This window comes from Cyanistes caeruleus, chromosome 3 (genome assembly GCF_971803275.1).
Source record: "Cyanistes caeruleus chromosome 3, bCyaCae1.hap1.1, whole genome shotgun sequence".
NCBI classification, from domain to species: Eukaryota; Metazoa; Chordata; class Aves; order Passeriformes; family Paridae; genus Cyanistes; species Cyanistes caeruleus.
Window position 1 is genome coordinate 97,859,673 of NC_141703.1, and position 18,310 is coordinate 97,877,982.

The following is an 18,310-nucleotide window of genomic DNA, read 5'->3' on the forward strand; positions in this document are numbered from 1 at the left end:
GTTCTCAGTGGCCACACCAACGTGCCCCAGTACTCACCCTCCAGCGTGCCCTGGCCTCAGGCTGGGAGTAGAGTACAAAGCAGCAACAAGTCCCTGCAAAGTGGACAAAAGGGATGTTGAATCAGTTCTTCAGGGCCATGAAGGAATTTGATCTGTCTGAGGAAATGTGCTGCAGAAAGCAGATTTCATAGGAGTGAGTCACACCCAGATGGATATGTCTCTCTGAACTGGAGAGCATCTAGCATAGCATCAAGCTACACTTGAACTACTAATGAGCTAAATGAAAGTTTTAAGTAGCACATAATGTGCCTTTTGGAAGGACCTGAAATGTGACAACTGAAGACAAGTCACGGGATATTTGACTACTGCAGAACCAAAGCTACCCAGACATGCTCAAACTGTAGCTAGAACCAGAAGAAAACAGAAAAACCTCAAGCACAGAGACTATTCAAAATGAAAATTATGTGTGTGATGGAGAACTTGGCCTTTCTAATGATAGAAAAAAAGGTAGAACTTTTTTCTAAAGGTAGAGAAATAACTGCATTGCAGATGACAGCACTTAAAGGGGAGGAAGAGTGCTGAGTAACTGAGCTTTATGTCATTATATTATTCCCATGTTTTAAATTTTGCCCATCTCTAAGACCAGATGGAGCTCTGCTTATCCACTACCACATAATTTTGCCTATGGCTACAAATACTGGACAGTTTCATTTCAGTAACTAAGTCAGTATTGTGGTTTAACCCCAGCCAACATCTAGGCCTCAGACAGCAGCTTGCTCACTCCCCCTCAGTGGGATGGGGGAGAGAATGTGAGGAATAAAAGTTAAAAAAGTAAAGGACTGAGATAAAGGCAGTTTAGTAGGTAAAGCAAAATCCCAAGTCACAAAGAAAGCAAGCCAAGGAACTTGCTCACCACTTTCCATGGGCGGGCAGCTGTCCAGCCATCTCCAGGAAAGCTGGGCTCCATCAGGATGGTGGATCAGATGACTCAGGAAAACAAGCACTTTCCTTCTTCTCCCCCCAGCTTTACATGCAGAGCATGATGCTGTATGGTGTGTGACATCCCACGCCCAGCTGTCCTGCCTCTGTCCCCTCTCAGCTCCTTGTGCCCCCCAGCCCAGCTGCTGGTGGGGTGGTGAGAGAAACAGAAAGGGCCTCAAAGCTTGCAAGTGCTTCTCAGCAATAATGAAAACTTCTCACTGTTATCAGCACAGATCCGAAACACAGGAGCTACCAGGAAAGAAATTAACTCTATCCCAGCCAAAACATACACAGACTGCAGTCCCCTGAGTCTTACATAGCACTGATGCTTATGCTACTTTTTAGAAATGAAGAGATGACACAACATTTGGGCAGCTCTGGAACAATTAGAGCTCTTAGCAATCCTGCATCTCTCTCAGATCCAGAGGAACAAGTATCTCTGAATTTCTTTTCTCATTTGTTACAAAAACCCTAACACCTTTAATTTTCTGTTGTCCTTCAAATTTGCTTCCACTACCTTGTAAAAAACAGCAACAGAACCAGGTGAACTGTGATCTAATACACTACTGAATTAGCAAAGTCTGGCTCAGAGGAAGTTCAGTGTACTACATGAGGCAATAAGAAAGCCTGATATCTATTCAATTAACATCAATAATAATAATAATAATAATAAACCACACTCCAAACAATATAATTTGTAACTAGATATAACCATGCTAAACACATGGAAAATAATTTAAAAATGCTGCAGGTAGGGTAATTTCAGGATATTAACAAAGGAGTGAAAGAATATTTCCTCACTGCTTACATTGTTTTAAATACAACATGATCATTAAAACAAAGTTTTGGACAGAAAGAATCTATGTCTGTAGCCTGTATTTATATTTAAGCTGTTTTAAGCAGACTAGCTTAAAGTCAGCTCTTAATTTGAAGCTATCCCACTCTTGGTTTTGTTGATTTGTGTTAAATTTGCCAGTGGTTAATAACAGCTAAATAAATATAATAATAGAAACTCCCTGCCTACTACTTAATTTTGATCTTGTCTCATTGAGTTTCCAGCTATTAGTTCTTGTTGTGTATTTTTCTGCTAAATTAGGAGCACTTGTGTATCCATTTGTTCTTCCAATGAAACATTTATATACAAATCAAGTAATTTCTCCATTTGCTCTAGTATAAAGAACAATTTGATCTGCAAGTATCTCATTATACAGCGTTTTCTCTTCCTCTTTAGTAATTACTATTGCTTTCTTCAGACTCTGCAATTTTAATATCCTTTAAAAAAGTATGAAATGGAAACATTTTCCAGGTTCTAACTTGTACTCACACATAAAATTATGTTGCTGCTTCCATACATTTTTCTTTCCCTACTCCAAAGAGTATGCCACCTTTCCTGTCATTGTAGGGACTGTCACACTGATCCAATGCCCCCTCTAATCTCTTTTTCAGAATCACTACTTTTCTTTCCCCCTATTTTTTATGTTGTTCTAGGTTTCTAGACACATTATTTGATTTCTTCTCATATTAAAATGTATTTCATTTAAATGAACTCTGTTGTTTAGTATTCCTGATCTCTCTGAAGAACTACTTCTACAGTCTGGCAAAGCACACCTCCAATACACTTGCAAATGTTAGGAGCAGGAATGCATAGCTTCCCTTTAAGAATATGTTTCTTCACTAATAACTTTTCACAAAATTGTATTTTTTCAAAACCTTTCAATTATTTTTTATGTAATATTTCCTTCATTGAAGATAGGATGGACAATTTCTGCTCCCGTGGCAAGACTGGAGGAGACCTTTTTAGCTGTCTCTCCTTACCTTCCTTTAAGGTACTGTGTGTGCTGTTCTTACTGGGGACTATCCAGACATTTTCACCTAAGGAAATCTCTCTTCTGCCAAAGTGGGACATGGGTGGAGCTCAGTGTAAGTCCTTCTCTTCTCCCATCAGCTACATGGGCTTGTGACCTCTCATGGGGTGTCCAAGGTTCACCTGCCCCCAGGTGTAATGACAGGGCTACACAGTCCCACTCAGTCCTTTCTTTATGGTCCAAGCCAGATTCCTAGAAACTGTCCTTACTTGTCTTTACCTAGTTTGTGTAGCTGAAGAGGAAAGCACTGGAGATGTATGAGAAGGCCATACAAAGGCAGACTCATGCTCTGCCTTTCAAGGAGTGTGTACCCCCTCCCAGGGCAGAGCCACACCAGTGCTAACCTGGGTCATTGTGGACTGCCATGAAACACCACCCATGGAGATGTACTTCAAAAGAAAACATCTACACACACTGTGCCCTAGGGCTGCTGTATCCAACAGTCAAAAATGTGCTGCCTAATCAGCAGCTGTGAAAATAAACCTTTTCAGTTGCAATTTTATCTGTGGAGATAAAGTGTTAAACCAGGCTCAGGCCTGTCTTCAGCTGGAATCTCCCAATAATATCAAGTGCAAACATGCTGAAAGGCTCTCCCTAATTTTCAGGGCCAAATCTGAGTGATCCCATCCAGCCTGTCACCAGCATATGATGAACACCAGGAACAGGACAGATTCCTTTCCTGCCAGCAGTCTCCTGCTCCCAGGTCATTCTCAGAGGGCTGTTAGTGCCAGTGAAAATTAATGGTGTTACAGTCACACCTATTCCATCAGTCTTGGATATCATAAGCTGTACCCAGGAATTCTCCACCTGAGCTACAAGAACAAACCAAAACTATGCAAATGTACACAGCTGCTTTTTAATAGATGGATATACCCACCAGAGGGAGATTCTAGCAAGTTCCCAGAATAGCCCTACCTCTGGATTTGGGAAACATGCTGTCCCCAGTCTTTTGAGCACTCACTTAATTACCTGTCAGCTATCCAATTGGTCTTATATAGCATTGGGTTAAACACCATGTTAATGTTATAGTTACACAAACACTTTTCTGGCAGCAAAGCTGGATCAAGAAGTTCTCTGCTGCTTGGTCCAGATTTGCTTCGGCATTTCTTCACTGTTCCAAGGTGATTCTCTGAGGTGAGACTGCTGAACTTACCAGAGTGAAAAACAAGCCAGAAAAACTTCCTACACTGCAGTCTCTTCCTCTCCAGGAAGGAAAAATATGTGTGGAGGTCAGACAGAATAGAACTATAAATTTGTAAAAGCTTTTCCAAGTATTAAAATGGAAAAGGGCAGAAGATACTTGAACTGATTTTGCCATTCTTACCAAGAGCTCACACTTGTGACTGCTCACAGAAAAACGTGTCTCAACAGAAGAAATCCTTCACCCACCTGTGTTAAAGCACTCAGAAACCCTGACAGAAACAGCCTAGGAGACACCATGCATTCAAACTCTAATAAAGCTGCAATGTAACATTCAAGGCAATTCAGTTTGAGATTTAGCTTAAGGTTTTCTCAGCAAAAAGGGAAATAATTATTGTTAGAGGATGGTAGCATAACTGAATTATTAGTGCATCATTTTGGATGAGAGAAGAGCTCCCAAGCTGTTCCTGCAGACACAAGGCAAGCAGGAACAGCAGACATTGAAACCGTCGAGAGTGGTGTGGCTTGGCTTCACTGCCCTTCCACTTGAAAAGTCTCTTTCAGAAATCAAACTGCCTTAACCCAAGAGAAAGTGGGAAAAGTGAACTGAATTAAGAATCCTTGAATTCAGAATAGATCCCCAGGTAATTTTTATTCTGTTTACAGGAAGACAAGGGTCAAGTTGTTGCTGGCTCTTTTCATTTCATGCAGTCTCATCAAAATTCCTTGCTTCATTCATCAAGTAAGGTCAAAGATTTGTGACCCCAATGCTCTGAAACTTGCTGAAAATTTGTGTAATATTCAGCCCAGATTAATTCATAGCTGATTTATCCTCATGACAACGCTGCTCTTTTTTTAATGTCTCTTTCTCACAGTGCTCCATGTATTCTAGGAAATATCTTCTTGCAGTCATGATTTTGCTAGATAAACAAGTCAACCTTTAAAAGTTTTCATTTGAAAAGAAAATGCCTTTCCACATAACTTTTCCAATAGTCTCTCCTCTCCTGCTGTAATTAAGAGTTCAGTTTCCTTGGACCTAGATGACTAGCACTGTACACAGTGTTTCAGACATTATTTTACTGTTGCCCTAGAGGAGAAATAAATTTTAAATATTAATTTAGATTTATGCACTTAATTATCACTTTTATTATGTACAAAAAGAAACTTAAAACATATCAAGATCATTTTTACAGTTCATAACTCAGTATTTTGGCACAAACCTAGTAAAATTTTGACTTGATAATGTTTTCCCTCATGCTATGTTCTGGGGCAACATGATCTGAAGAGAACTGAAAACATTTCTCTCTATATATTTTTGTCAGGATTAAATAATTCATACTACATACCTTAAATAATATAATCAACAAAGAAATAATATGCTTTTCATTCTCAGTAATATTTTCTAAACATCCTATTCAATGTTATGTGTAGGCTGTAGAGATTGTTTCTGTTTTCCAGAAACTGAAATCTATGCTAAAAACCACAGAGGTTGTGGAATGGACCCTTTAGCAGTCCTTAAAGCGTACTTAAATGTAATTATTACTTCAAAATTTTTACTAGGCTCTCCAATTTTTGATGCTTTTTTTTCTTCATTAAAATGATAAAATGAGTCAACTGTTCCTATTTCTAATTTTGTTAAGTAGCCCTGTTATGCAAAGCTTAGTGTCCAGAGTGTACTTAATCTGTTTTGTTTCTTGACTGTTATGAATGTAACCTGCACCTGTCATCTAAGCAAAAATCTTATAAACTGTTTGCAGTGGAACAGGGTTTTGCTATGAGGAGTGATGGTGGAAGTGTGTGTTTGTTGATTTTTCTTATATTTTGTTGTGAAGTTTTGCTACATTAAGACCTCATATGGCACAGTAAGGCTTTATGTGTCAGATGGATGTGTATCTTCAGCTCAGGTAGTAACTTGTGAAAAAGCAGATCCCAGCTGAAGAAGGAAGGAAAGTGCTTTTCTGATTTATATCACTAATATTCTAATATTATATATAATTATATATATAATATCTAACATAACATTCTGATTTATATCACTATGAACCCAGAATGATTACTGTAGAAGTACATGGATATAAAAAAAAAACACCTACTGGTTTAGAAGAACATTAATTAATTCCATTCTTGTGAAACTGAATGTTCACCTTTTGAAATTTAAGATTCTGAATCCCAGGGCTGCCATTTTAAAATTGTCAGAGCAACTTTTGTCCACAACCTCACTATTTTACAGGTATTAGTTGTCAAAATGTGTGTGTGTAAAAATTCCTGCCCCATCACCATGTACAAGTTTTTCTCCCTCCAACAGAGGAAATGGAGGCAGCCTACACACAAGCAAGGCAGGACAAGTGTCTTGTAGAGTCCCCTCCTCAGAATGAAATCCAGTATGTTGCATATATGTAAACAAAATTATAGCACAGGCAACTTTCCTAACTTCAAAGTCTCAGCAATTGTCTGAAGCACAGTTGTGCCTCTTGAATTGCTTGTAGGAACAGATATCTTCAGCCACCTAAATCAGGGAAAGAGAAATAAAAAGGTATGCACTTACAAACTGTTCTGTGGGGATATATTTGCATCCAGTTGTCTTACCTACAGCTCTGAGTGCATTCAAGTGAATGCAATATAGTTCATAATACACAATACAGTTGAGTAAGACTTGGCAGTTAAAAAAAACCTCATAAAAATTAATATCACAAATAAAAGTTTTTGTTGTTGCTTCTCCCATCTTCTTGAACCAGTTCTAATCTTCTGGAAAGGCAACAAGGATTCTTTTTCATAGTGATCTATCTAAACAAGGCACTAAAATTTAGCTCTGTGAGCATTCTGGATAAGAAAAAACTACAGGTTCTGTTTGTTTGTTGGTTTGGGTTTTTTTTGTTTGTTTGTTTTTGGTTTGAGTTTGTTTGGTTTTTTTAACCACAGCATCAAAATGAACCATGTAGAATATCAAGGACTTGTCTCTTCATGCCTAATGTTATTTACTAACTTTGTCTCATTTCGATTTGTACATACTTTGAATGAAACACTGGTGCACACAATAGGAGCTCTATATTCACAGGCTTTCTTTTCCATGCATTAGATGGCTCTGTTTAGACTACCTGAACTACAAAAGTCAGTTTTTACCACTGTCTTGGTTTGCAGCTGGCTTGAAGCCTTAGGGCCCAGTTTTGGTGGCCTTCCAGACATGCAACTCTCTCACAAGTTAATGTAAAGTTTGATATTAGAATTGAGATAAAATGCTGGACTTGTGCCTAGCTTATTACACATCAAAGAGTGGCACTTCAGCTAAGGGAGCAGAGAAAATATTCCTACTTCAAACACAGTAGTCATTTTCTGTTTAGTCACCAGAACTTCCACATCATTACAAGCAAATTTGAGCTACTGTTAGTAAAAAGGAAATAGCACCATTGCAACCCCAAATATCTAAAGTTCCTAACACACTTAGAGAATGTAGCCAGCAGTAGGCAAACACAAATACTATATTGCTTCGAAAAAATAAGTGTAGTTGCCATACAGACATGTGTACAGAGATGTATTTGAAAGAAAGGTTTTTAAAAAAACATTAAAAAGCTACACCCCTCCCCTCCTTGTGAGCAGGGCAAAGATTGTGTAAACTGCTCCCTGTGCCATCAATCCTGGATGAGGAACAGGAATGCTGCTGACAGCAGCTGCTATTCTTTTGATTCACCAGACACATGCCTTGCATTCCTGTGGCAGCTGACACCACAATTACTCCTTGTATGGCTAAAAGGGGGTGGGGAAGGAGGGAGTTCTTCTGCAGAATACTTGGTTTCCATGGATAAGCCTAGTTTCTTCTATGGAAGTACTGTCAGTGGTCAGAATCAGGAAGTCTTTATACTCTACTGCCATTCATAGATATCTTATGCCTTTTAGTAAAGATTTCTGAGATGGTAAAACTAAATGAGCTTCAACTTTATTTTGCAAAACTTCCTGCCAGTAAAAATGGTGGGGGGAAACAATTTTACTCAGAGTCAAGCTGTCTCGTACATGAATGAAATGTCTACTGAAATTTGGGAAAGTTTTGTCTAGTAAGATTTTTGACTTTCTCTTTACACTTTCCCTCTCTCTAAATTATTTCTGGTGAAAGATAGCGCAGAATACTTGAGAGTTTATTAAATTCTTTTTTTGTACAAAGATATACATGCCAGCAGAATTTCTGTAAGTAACAGGTGTAAGAAAACTAAAAGAGCTTGACACGTATTTTACTCTTAAAAAAATATACACCAGTGGTCACAACAGTTTCATAATCTCCAATATCCATAAATGATATGCCTGATCTCCAGTACAAAAATTTGAAAAGATGCCCATAACCAAAGTGTTTTAAAGACTTTAAATAAAGATATAAACATATACACATATTTAGACAAATAACACTCTGGTGACTATTAACCTAAATTCAGATATTTCTATTGCATCATGATGAAAGGACAATTCGTGCTTAGAGGTCAACATCTTTTCCATTCACTACAGTCTGAACAGAAATAGGTGATGCAGAGCTGCCAAGACTGATGTTTCCTCTGCAGGCTACACAGTTTTTGCCCTTTTCAGAAGCCAAAAGGGAAGGCAGTGAAATCCTTTTGTTTCCCTCCAGGTCAGAGCTCGAGATGCATTGAGAGTTTAGCAATTTGTGTGCGTTATGGAACAGGTTTGTCACTGGTATGTTTTAAATAAAAGTCATGATCTACTTCCCTGACTAACTCTTAACTTGATTATCCAAATCCAGATTTCATAGGGGCTTTCATATGATATTCCAAACAAATATTTCACTCCTTTCCCTCTTATGCCTGTATTTCTCAAGCTATCTTATTCAAGACTGACTTTGTGATGAGAGCAACCAGAAGGTACATATTTGTCCAAAAAAAGAAAGAAACCATTTCAGTAGAATCCTTATCCTTCCTTGCATACCCAGACCCTGATGCCTATAACCTTGTGAATAATCACAAGCAACTATTAAATAATTTGATATTCTACTCTTATGTTTCATGTTTTAAAGGCTGAAGGATAAACTAGGAAAAAACCAACATGTATTTCCCTTCCTTCTCATTTATACCCTTCCTACTGACCATGAAACGGGAGGGAACATGTCTGAAATATAACATGCAGGTTTTATAGCTTCTCATTTGAATTCTTACTTGATATGTGATATTTAAATCCCAAGTTCTCCTTAAGAGAATATGCTTATCTCTACACCACTCAGATACAGAAATACCCAGTAAAAACTGGATTTTGCACACTTTCCCCTCCCCCTTCAATATTAATATATTAAGTGTTACTACAGAGTCAGTATGGCCAAGCAGCAGAGCTGCAGGTTACACTGAGCAATTTACCATCAGACTGGAGCTGTAGTGCACTGGCAGAGCTCCACCACTGACTGCTTTCTTTCAGGGACTACGTTCCACTAAGGTTTCCTTCTGCCTGAGCATCTCAAAGTGTTACCCAGGGATGAGGTCAGCCAGTGCTCTCTCACTCCCTACTTTAAATTCGCTTCTCACCGAAAGAAGGTTTAAAAGGCTGTCTAAGTAAGATGAAAAGGATTTTCAGAAACACTGTATACAGCTGTAGAAAGCCAGAGCACAGTGCCCTGCTCAGCAAACGTGTGGCAGACCTGGATTCCCCTGTGTTCCCCCTCTCCAGCAGTGACTCAGCCTGTACAAGCAGGTTCCACAGGCAGAACAGCAGAATTGGTATGAATGCCACCTGAGGAAGAAAACACTTTGCAGCTGAAGCCCTGGCAGCTGGCCAGAGGCCCCGGGCAGGCTGATCCCCATCCTCGGGAACAGAGCTCACTAGAGGGAGCGCACACACCGCTGCCTCCCGGCACCAGCACCGCCACCTGCTCAAGGAGCCAGCATCTTCAAGTGTCCTCAACTGCTGAAAGCAAAATGAAAATAATAAATCCTAATGAATAGACATAAAAATTACCATTTCAATTTCCTTGGGAGGGTTTCCCTTCAAAGAAATTTGGTTTTAGAACCAAGCCTGATTGTTCTGATGGGGAAAATACAATACTAATAAAAAGATGAACTTGTTAATGAATAAATCCCATCACGCTTTCCAGAAACACAAAGGTAGTTTTTCCAGCCCTTTCCATTTTCAACATTTGCACTGAGATAATAAAATAATCTCATTACCATATGATCTGAGGAAAAAAAGAGTAACAAGGGAATCTTGACAGACTGTAAAATGAAGACTTGATTTTCCCCTGTCTTTCAACAATATATTTTCCTAATCCTGTATTGCTGAAAGTTTCTGGTGTAAACAATTGCAGAGCCAAATGATTCAATGCCATTGCCAGTTTCTGTTGAGCAGCAACAGCTCTTTTGGAAAAAAATGCAGCAAGTTCAGGCTGAAGTCATGAAAAGAGGAGACTGTGCTATGGAAAAGTCATTCTCTGCTGTTCCTTGTATCCATCTTTCCAAAACAGACCAGTGATGGGTTTTCAGGTGGCTTTTTTTCAGAGATGTGTGCAAATATGCTGTTTAAAACCTAAAGAGCTAGTGCAGTCAACTCAATATCTTTTCAGCTAGGAACTTTGCATAATTACCACACAAGTCACCTCAGTCTGACGGCGATGGCCATTCTCTGTGGTCTAAAACAGCCCTTTGAAGGGTGAGGTGCACATAAATTCCTTCAGACTGCATATTTGCACATCCACTCCCTCCATTTCCTCCAGCAGGCTCCAGATGCTCTGGATAGATCCTTTGCTTTCCCTGTTGGTGTCTGTACTTAAAACAACTGCTGCATGTTCCAGTCTCTGCTTCTGGCTTCTCCCCTACCCTCGTCTCTTCACCTCTTCACATTCTCCCTCTCTCTGCTTTTCCTTTATAAATAGTTTTGCAGGAAAACTGCAAATGTCCTTCTAGGCCCAACTGCAATCCCCCATGTGAAATTACTCTTGATTCTCCCCTTGCTCTGCATTCTTCACAGCTGTTTGCTTTTGCTCCCTGTTTCACTGACACAGGTCTTCAGGCACTCCTGCATGAAGGAACTTCTCCCCTCATCCTTATGTGGCGTGTATCCCACTATTAATTCCAAACAGCCCAAAGAGAGGTCTCCTCAGGAGAAAGGCCAAAGTCACACTTAGTTAATCTTGCAAGCAGATATGCAGAAAGAATTACTGACCATTTCAGAAATGTCAGGAGGTTAATAGCAATCAGCTCTATTTGTGGAGGCGTGTAAGAAAGCAACACATATTTGAGTGTGTGTGTTGTTGGGAAAGAGGAGAGAGAAGCAGAAAAGACTTTGCAAAACACTAAAACTTACCCCTTTGTCCTAAAGAGCCACAGGGAAATAGCAAGGCAGCCACTGCAGCCTGAAAATCCCAGTAACTTGGCAGTGTAAAACCAATGTTGCCAAAGAGACAACCTTTAAAAAGAAGCTACTGTAGCCTTCTCTAGTGGAATGCACCATTCCAGCCCTGTCAGATTGCTGTAGGTCATGAGCTGAACATATTGAGGGTTTATTTCTCTAATAAAGGGAGCAAGTCCCTTTTCCTGCATCTGGATTAAAGTGATCTTTCAGCAGCTGCCAGAAATTCCTCACTTGGTGCTGGTAACTGGGAATCTTTCCCCTCTGCTGCTCATGAGATGCTTTTCCAAACAAATGCGTGCAACCAATTTTTAAAAATACCAAATAAAGCCTAGTCAGTACAGAAAAGAAAGACAATGTTTTTCAGTACTGATGACAGTTTTCTCTATGTGCATTTTCTCACTCTTTTTTTTTTTTTTTTTTTACACTGGTTCTTTGACATTTTGAAATTGTCTTTAGTGCCAAACCTTCATTCTAAACAGATCAATCCAAACTGAGCGCGAGGTAAGAATCAATATGGCTTGGGAAGAATTAAACTCATGTCTCTCTTGAGTCTTTGAAGGCTCTTAAAATGCCAAATATTTTTTCCATTAACTGTATCATAGTCAATCTATTAAGTAGCTGGAAGATGCTTCTTAATTTTTTTAAGGATTGCTCTGAATTAGGGAAAGATTAATCTTTAAACAGCATTGGCTGCTAAGGGAGGCTGACAAGCCACCCACACAGATATGACACAGGTATCTGGGAGATGTCTTTATTCAAGGAATTTTCATTCTTCCACTTCCAGTGTTACACACTCTGAGACCTGGCAGACCATTTTGTGGGAAAGTTCTCACTTTAACTATTACTGCACAGAAAAAAAAATAAAGAAAAATATATTGTAAATCATGACAGAAGCAAATCTTAACAGAGTGAAACAGAATTTCTCAAGTTTCTCTGAAATTCTTTGTCTGCTGCTTTAGTACTCATACAATTCCTGTCAGTTTTGGTAACACCAGAAATACTTGTTTCAAGCACATCAGCTACTGAGTTGGCTGTTTCCTGGTGATTCCCCTTCAAAATATGACATTTTGTTACAAGCCAAGAAGGCAACATGGGAAATCAGCATGATTTTGGGAGAGAATTGGATAAGAAAGTCTAAGATGACATCACACAATTTAGTTGTCATGGAAAGATGGTCTAAATATTTATATGGTAGTATTTAAAAGTACATTTGAGGAAAGATAATATAGTAGGAAACCTGTTTGTTAGAAACAAATTTTGAATCAAATCTAACAGTAATTGAAGGGAAGAAGCCAAAAGAATAAGCGAAGCTTTTCCTTTTAAAAAATAACCAGTAATCAGCCACAATTAGGCTGCCGCATCCCAAAGATGGAAGATTTTCCTTTAGCATGCAGTATTCCTTCCCCAGCAATGGAATCATTTAATACTCCTGCCCTCTGTAAGTAGTTCCAGGCAGATCAGGACTATCCAGACTCATCTCTGCATGTTGTTCCAGGGTTCTCTCTTTCTCTAAGAAGAGGCCCCTTAGCAAGCAACCCTCACTACATCAAACCTTTGCAGCAGCTCCAGTTCAGTCAAAATGAAAATGCACGAGGCATTTGAAAGGCAAGACTCACACAGCCACAACTCTTGTCTTGACCCCTCTCCTCACTTGAAGATGGATATTGACCTTCCTATTCCAGCATGATAATAAACCTTTGATAAACACCACAAGCAGCACCTTGGCTGAGAGGAAAGCTGACTCATGTTGGGAGGGAGAGGGAAAATACCTTAGGAAGTTATTTTACTCTCAGTCCATTAGTAAAACGTCTAGATAATCCACCAGATGACAACTCTTTGGGCTGCTGACATGCCTTTAATTACAGCTCTCATAGCTGGAGTTACTGCTTTAATAAAAGGGCTAGTGCTTGATCTGGTTTGCTTGAAAAAATAAGAGTCCCATTAAAATTTAATCTCTAATAGCAGGCTTTATTTTGATAAAGGCATTTCTTTTCCTGACTAATTTTATGCAGTGCTGATATGTTTTTAGTAAGGGAATGGTTATTCCCATGGTAAATGTGGATGTGATGGGTATAGAAAAGGTATCACTTCTGGTACCTTCTAAAACTGGATACAGGCAGCTGTACATTGCTGTCTGTCTCAGCCTCTTTTGCATTCAAGATGGTTATTCTGGTAGTGTCTGGACTGCTTTTGAACAGTGTGCATTGCTTGGATAGGGGCTTTGTTGAATTCATAACAAACTAGCACATTCAAGTCACTTCCACAAAATTCTCCTGAGTCAGAGAGATACGCTGCTTTCACATCCAACCAACTCAAGAAATTTCCAATCTCACTCCACAGTTTGTGTTTCTCTGCTGGAGTTTCTTCTGCCAAAGACATCAACATTATATGAAAAGAAGCAGCAAGGAAAGTACCTTGTCTCAGAGAAGCATTCTAGGCTTGCTGAATGCATATAGGAAGGAGGGGGATGTAGAGTTGGTCAAGAAGTTTGTCATAAACAGGTTTCTTCAAAACAAAGCTTTCATAGCCAAGGGACCATATGCCCATGAATATTTTTATTTTTATACTGAAAGTATATATACCAGATTTTCCAGTCCTAAAGTAAAAACTGATTGAGACAATAACAATGTAAAAGTGAAAAAGAACTGTAAATTGTTGAAAAATAACTGAAAGTAGTAAATATTATTGTAACATAATTTTTGTTGATCCAGCCACATCCTCTTCTCTCTTCAGAATATAACAATCTGTTTAGGAATAATGTCAAAGATCTGAAGTTTATCTCTCTCTCCAGTCAAATAACCACTCTGAGTCTCTGTATCCACTTGTTTCCTTAGCAAAACAGATTAGTCCTGGTTCTGAAGTAAAGCACCATAAGGCTAAAGATCATTCAGCTTCAGCAATCCACCTGGGGACTCTGCACCTGCCTCAGCCGTGGGCAAGGGATAACTCCTGTTTACACATTGCTACCCCACCAGCCACAATCAGTGTTGATCACTGTAGCAGAGATGGTTTATAATTACAGGGAAGGCAAAAGAAATCTTCTCAAAGTGCAAGTATATCTCATTGAATCCAATTACACATTTGATAGAAGGCCTGTTCACAAAATGAAGCTCTTGAGAAACTTTTATGGCAAACAGGAATCAAAAAAAAAAAAAAAAAAGAGAGAAAAACCCTGGAAGAATGACTGAGCAGAAGGTAAAAAGAAAAGAAAATAGTTGAAACAATGTTAGTCAAAACCTGTGAATTTTTACCTCCTTGAAAATTCTGTTTAACATATTTTTGTTCAAATTAAAAATTTCTGTGAGGTAGAAAATGTGAGGTATCTAAGTAATTTTTAATTTATCTGTCAGATTTTAATAAGACACTGGAGACTTTCATGACAAATTGTGATGCAAACTCAACATTTTTAGGCAAACAAGTGTATAAAGGACTCTTCTGTGTAATGCACAAAAATACCAAAAAGGTCTATTTTCTCATATTTATCAGTATAGTGTTATGTACTGAAAACCCAGGAACAGCCTAAGCTAATCTGAATGTGCAAAACAAATGTGTTCTGGCCTACCCAACTCCACCAATTCTGCTTTAGAAGCACCTGTGTTGAGTCCAGTAGCAATTAACAGAGCAGCTCGCAAGAGCATACTTGACATAGACCTCCTCACATTAAACAGCCTTCCACATCTGGTCACTGCACTTACACAATGCAATATTTGGTCACAGATTTCCTCTGTGAATATGGGCAAACTGCTGAGGGTTTTCTGTGTGTTCATTTCCCATTTCTGTAATGGTAACAAGAATTTTTTTGCTTAGTGCGTGTGTCCTGGGACCATACAAGTTAAAGGATGAAGCAGGCATGTAACTCCAGCAGAAAACATCGTGCCAGCAAAACAAAGAAAAAGCAATTCTGAAATTAATCACAGATCTATAAATGACTAACTCTTCATATTCAGGCAAGAGCTGGAAGCCATGAGCCATGCATCACATTTTCTAATTTGTGCTTTTCTGAGGCTAGGGAAATGAATTTTGCGGTTGACAGGAGCTTACCCAGACAGCGTAGGCTCCTCAGCCATGGCCCCTTGTGATCCTTAGTAAAAATGATATTGGTGACACAATTGTGAGGGCAGTCAGACACCACTGGGTCACATCAATACTTAAATACCAGGAAAGGAATTTTAGGAATGTTTTTCAGCAGCAAATATCCTACTCACATGCAGAGCTTCCCCAGGAGCATTTTCTTTATCATTTGTCTTGTGACAGTAACAGCCAGTTTGGAGAATTCTAAAGACAGATGACAAATACTGTCCCAGTAGAAATAGCTACAGTGAAGGTTATGTAAAAGAGATAACTCCTTTACATAACTACAGTCCCAACCTGGCTGGCCATTTCCAGTGTGCCAGGTTTTGCAGTGCCAATCTCTTCACCTTGGAGTTCTCTATGACTGATCCTTTTCTCACTTCCATGCACTGTCTCCTGGTTTTCCTCACCTCTGCTGATGGTGCTTAACTTACCTGTCCTGCAAACACTCCTGCATTTACCCTTCCTCACACCTCTCTCCTCAGCTGTTCCTTGCTGCTGTGGCTTTTTCTCCATTAATCACCAGAAAATCAGCCCATGAAGGACATGAATCTTGTGTGCAGCTATAGGGGTTTTTTCCATAAAATATCATGACAGGCATACATTTTCACCAATTGTCTTAGTAAATCATTGCCATCCCACTTCCCTCCTTTGTCACTTAGCTTTGGCATTTACTATGTCAGCTCCACTTGCAGCCACGTCTGTTTAGGCTGGGAGCTCTTCAGAAATAAGAGACTTGTTTTTCTGTACAGCTGGACACTTATTAAGTGTAAGGTTCTCTAAAATAATGAAGATTTTTCTCAGGTCCCCCTTGATTCATTGGTGAATTCAAAGTAGTTCCAAATAGGCAGGCAGGCATTGGTACTCTCAGCAAGGAGGTTGAGGAGTGAAAAGGTCTTAAATAGTACCTATTTTGATACATTTGAGAACAGTCAGCATGAAATTGGTTCCATTCTCTTCTAAAGGACTTTTTTAAAAAAGCACCTGACAGCAGCCAAACTCTGCTCCCACAAAAGTCAAAAGCTTTACCATCGATATTAAACTGCAAAAATGTCAGGTTCTTTACAAATTTCTCTCCCACACCTGTTTCATACTCAATCCATGTATATATGTATCTTAATGACTGCACTTCAGCTAGCATTACTAAAAAAAAAATAATAAAGCCACAGAAGAAGCTAATATTTTTCACCTAATTTTTATGATGTTTATTAGCCATGCAGTCCTGTGTTGCAGTATTTCCCAGTGCAAAATAAAATAAATAAAGACTGTAAACAAAAATGTAACATTAAAACATAAAATAAATGAAAAAAAAAAGCAAAAATTTATTTTTGACATTTTGTGGTGTCAGCAGGAAAACAAGGTCTTAGCCCCAAACATTCTCTGTGCTTAACAAAATTGCAGTTGTTGCATTTGCAGAGCAGGCAGGTGTTGCACTGAAAGTACCCCAGGGAAGTGGAGGCAACAGCAGCATGGACTGCTGACTTTGGATTCTACCTCCCTGCTCTTCTCTTTCCAATGTTACTTTTGCTCTAACTTTTGAAGTGAAGCATCATTTGAGGTGCAGAGTGCTTCAGAGATTCATTACTCTGTTTTGGGCAGCAAGTAAATAAGTGGACCCTCCCAAGAGAAGCTGTTATACCTCCCAATACAAGGATAGATTTTTTACCACCCCAATACACTGCTTACATGGCTCTACTGCATATTGAAATATGGAGACTCAAGGGGAAAGGGTGAGAGACCTTTGTCTGGCAGAGTTTAAAACAAGGTGGTGAAGGTGGGAGGGAAAAATTAATTCCAGGTTATTGGCATCCTGTAATTAAATGGGTCTTGACAAATTGAAAATGTCTGCCTCTCCAGGATCATCTTAAATCGCAGGCCATTTTTAAAGATCCCTCAAACCAGATACACAAATATTTTTGAAAATGTGAAGTCTCAGCAGAAGAAGGCTCAGAAGAAGGCAGGCAGGTGCAGGAACCCTGGCAGCTGACAGGTAGGTAGAAAACACAGGGCAGAGGAAGGCATTTTCATACCATAAAGCCCACTGAAAACCAAACATCCCCCTCAAATGTCAGCTCTGCAGGACAGGGTTGTTTTTGCTTTCCAGCAAGGGTCGATGCAGCATTTAAAAAGGTACTTGGTGATTATTTTCCCTTTCCTTAGCCTAAGCTTTCTGGCAGCTGTGATCTAACACTGTTTTGTGCCTCCTGTGAAGAGGCAGACATCAGCCTTTGACAGTACCTGCTGGGAGAACATGACATACTCTCCAGTAATCTTTTCTAACAGGGAGAAAATGACCTTTTGTGTAAAAGGCTTTCCCCAGACTTATGCCTCAGTTTACCTAGTAGGACAAATATGCTCTTCAGAAGAAATCTGAAAACAGTTCAAACTAAGAAAGGACACCAGCTTAGATCCTGACTCACTCAGCGAGAGTCACAGCAGGGAGGCTACATAAGCTTTTGGTGAAGGCTCAGTGAGATATTTCAACTGTAACCTGTTAAATTCCTTAGTGCAAATAAGTGTGATAGTGCAAAGCCACAGAGTCCAGCACTCTTGTTGTCAGCTTGCAACATAAACTTAAACTTTCCAACTGTTTTTAAGACATAAGTGAAGATATTCTGTCAAGAATTCTGCAGCTTCAAGGACCGGGTTTGAGAGGAAAGAGTTCACTATAAAACACCTGCTCCAGCCTCACCCAGAAACAGGTGAAAATCAAACTGACCTTTCTGCTGCTTCACCAGCTCATTTTTATTGCATGGAGGCATCAATCAAGAACTGGGACTTTATGAAAAGCAGAAATATTCAAGCAAGGCATATGATCAAGTTGCAGTATGTAATCACCACAATTTTCCAGGACTTTTGTTTTTCTGGTAAAGCAAGTGCTGAGGCAGGAGGAGTGACTGAATGACACAGTAATGCTCTGCTCT

The 18,310-nt window shown here is 39.3% G+C and overlaps 1 long non-coding RNA gene across 2 annotated transcripts; it reads right to left on the minus strand.

The window, feature by feature from the left end:
* Positions 1-7,766: 7,766 nt before the first annotated feature.
* Positions 7,767-10,871, minus strand: LOC147654384 (uncharacterized). 2 transcript variants are annotated; one of them, XR_015285088.1, is made up of 2 exons: positions 10,136-10,871; positions 7,767-9,875 (listed from the first exon to the last, which is right to left on the minus strand). It is a non-coding gene; the product is annotated as an uncharacterized LOC147654384 (long non-coding RNA). The 2 variants fall into 2 exon arrangements; XR_015285089.1 differs by having other exon boundaries at positions 7,767-9,872; positions 10,136-10,861.
* Between the last annotated feature and the right edge of the window lie 7,439 nt (positions 10,872-18,310).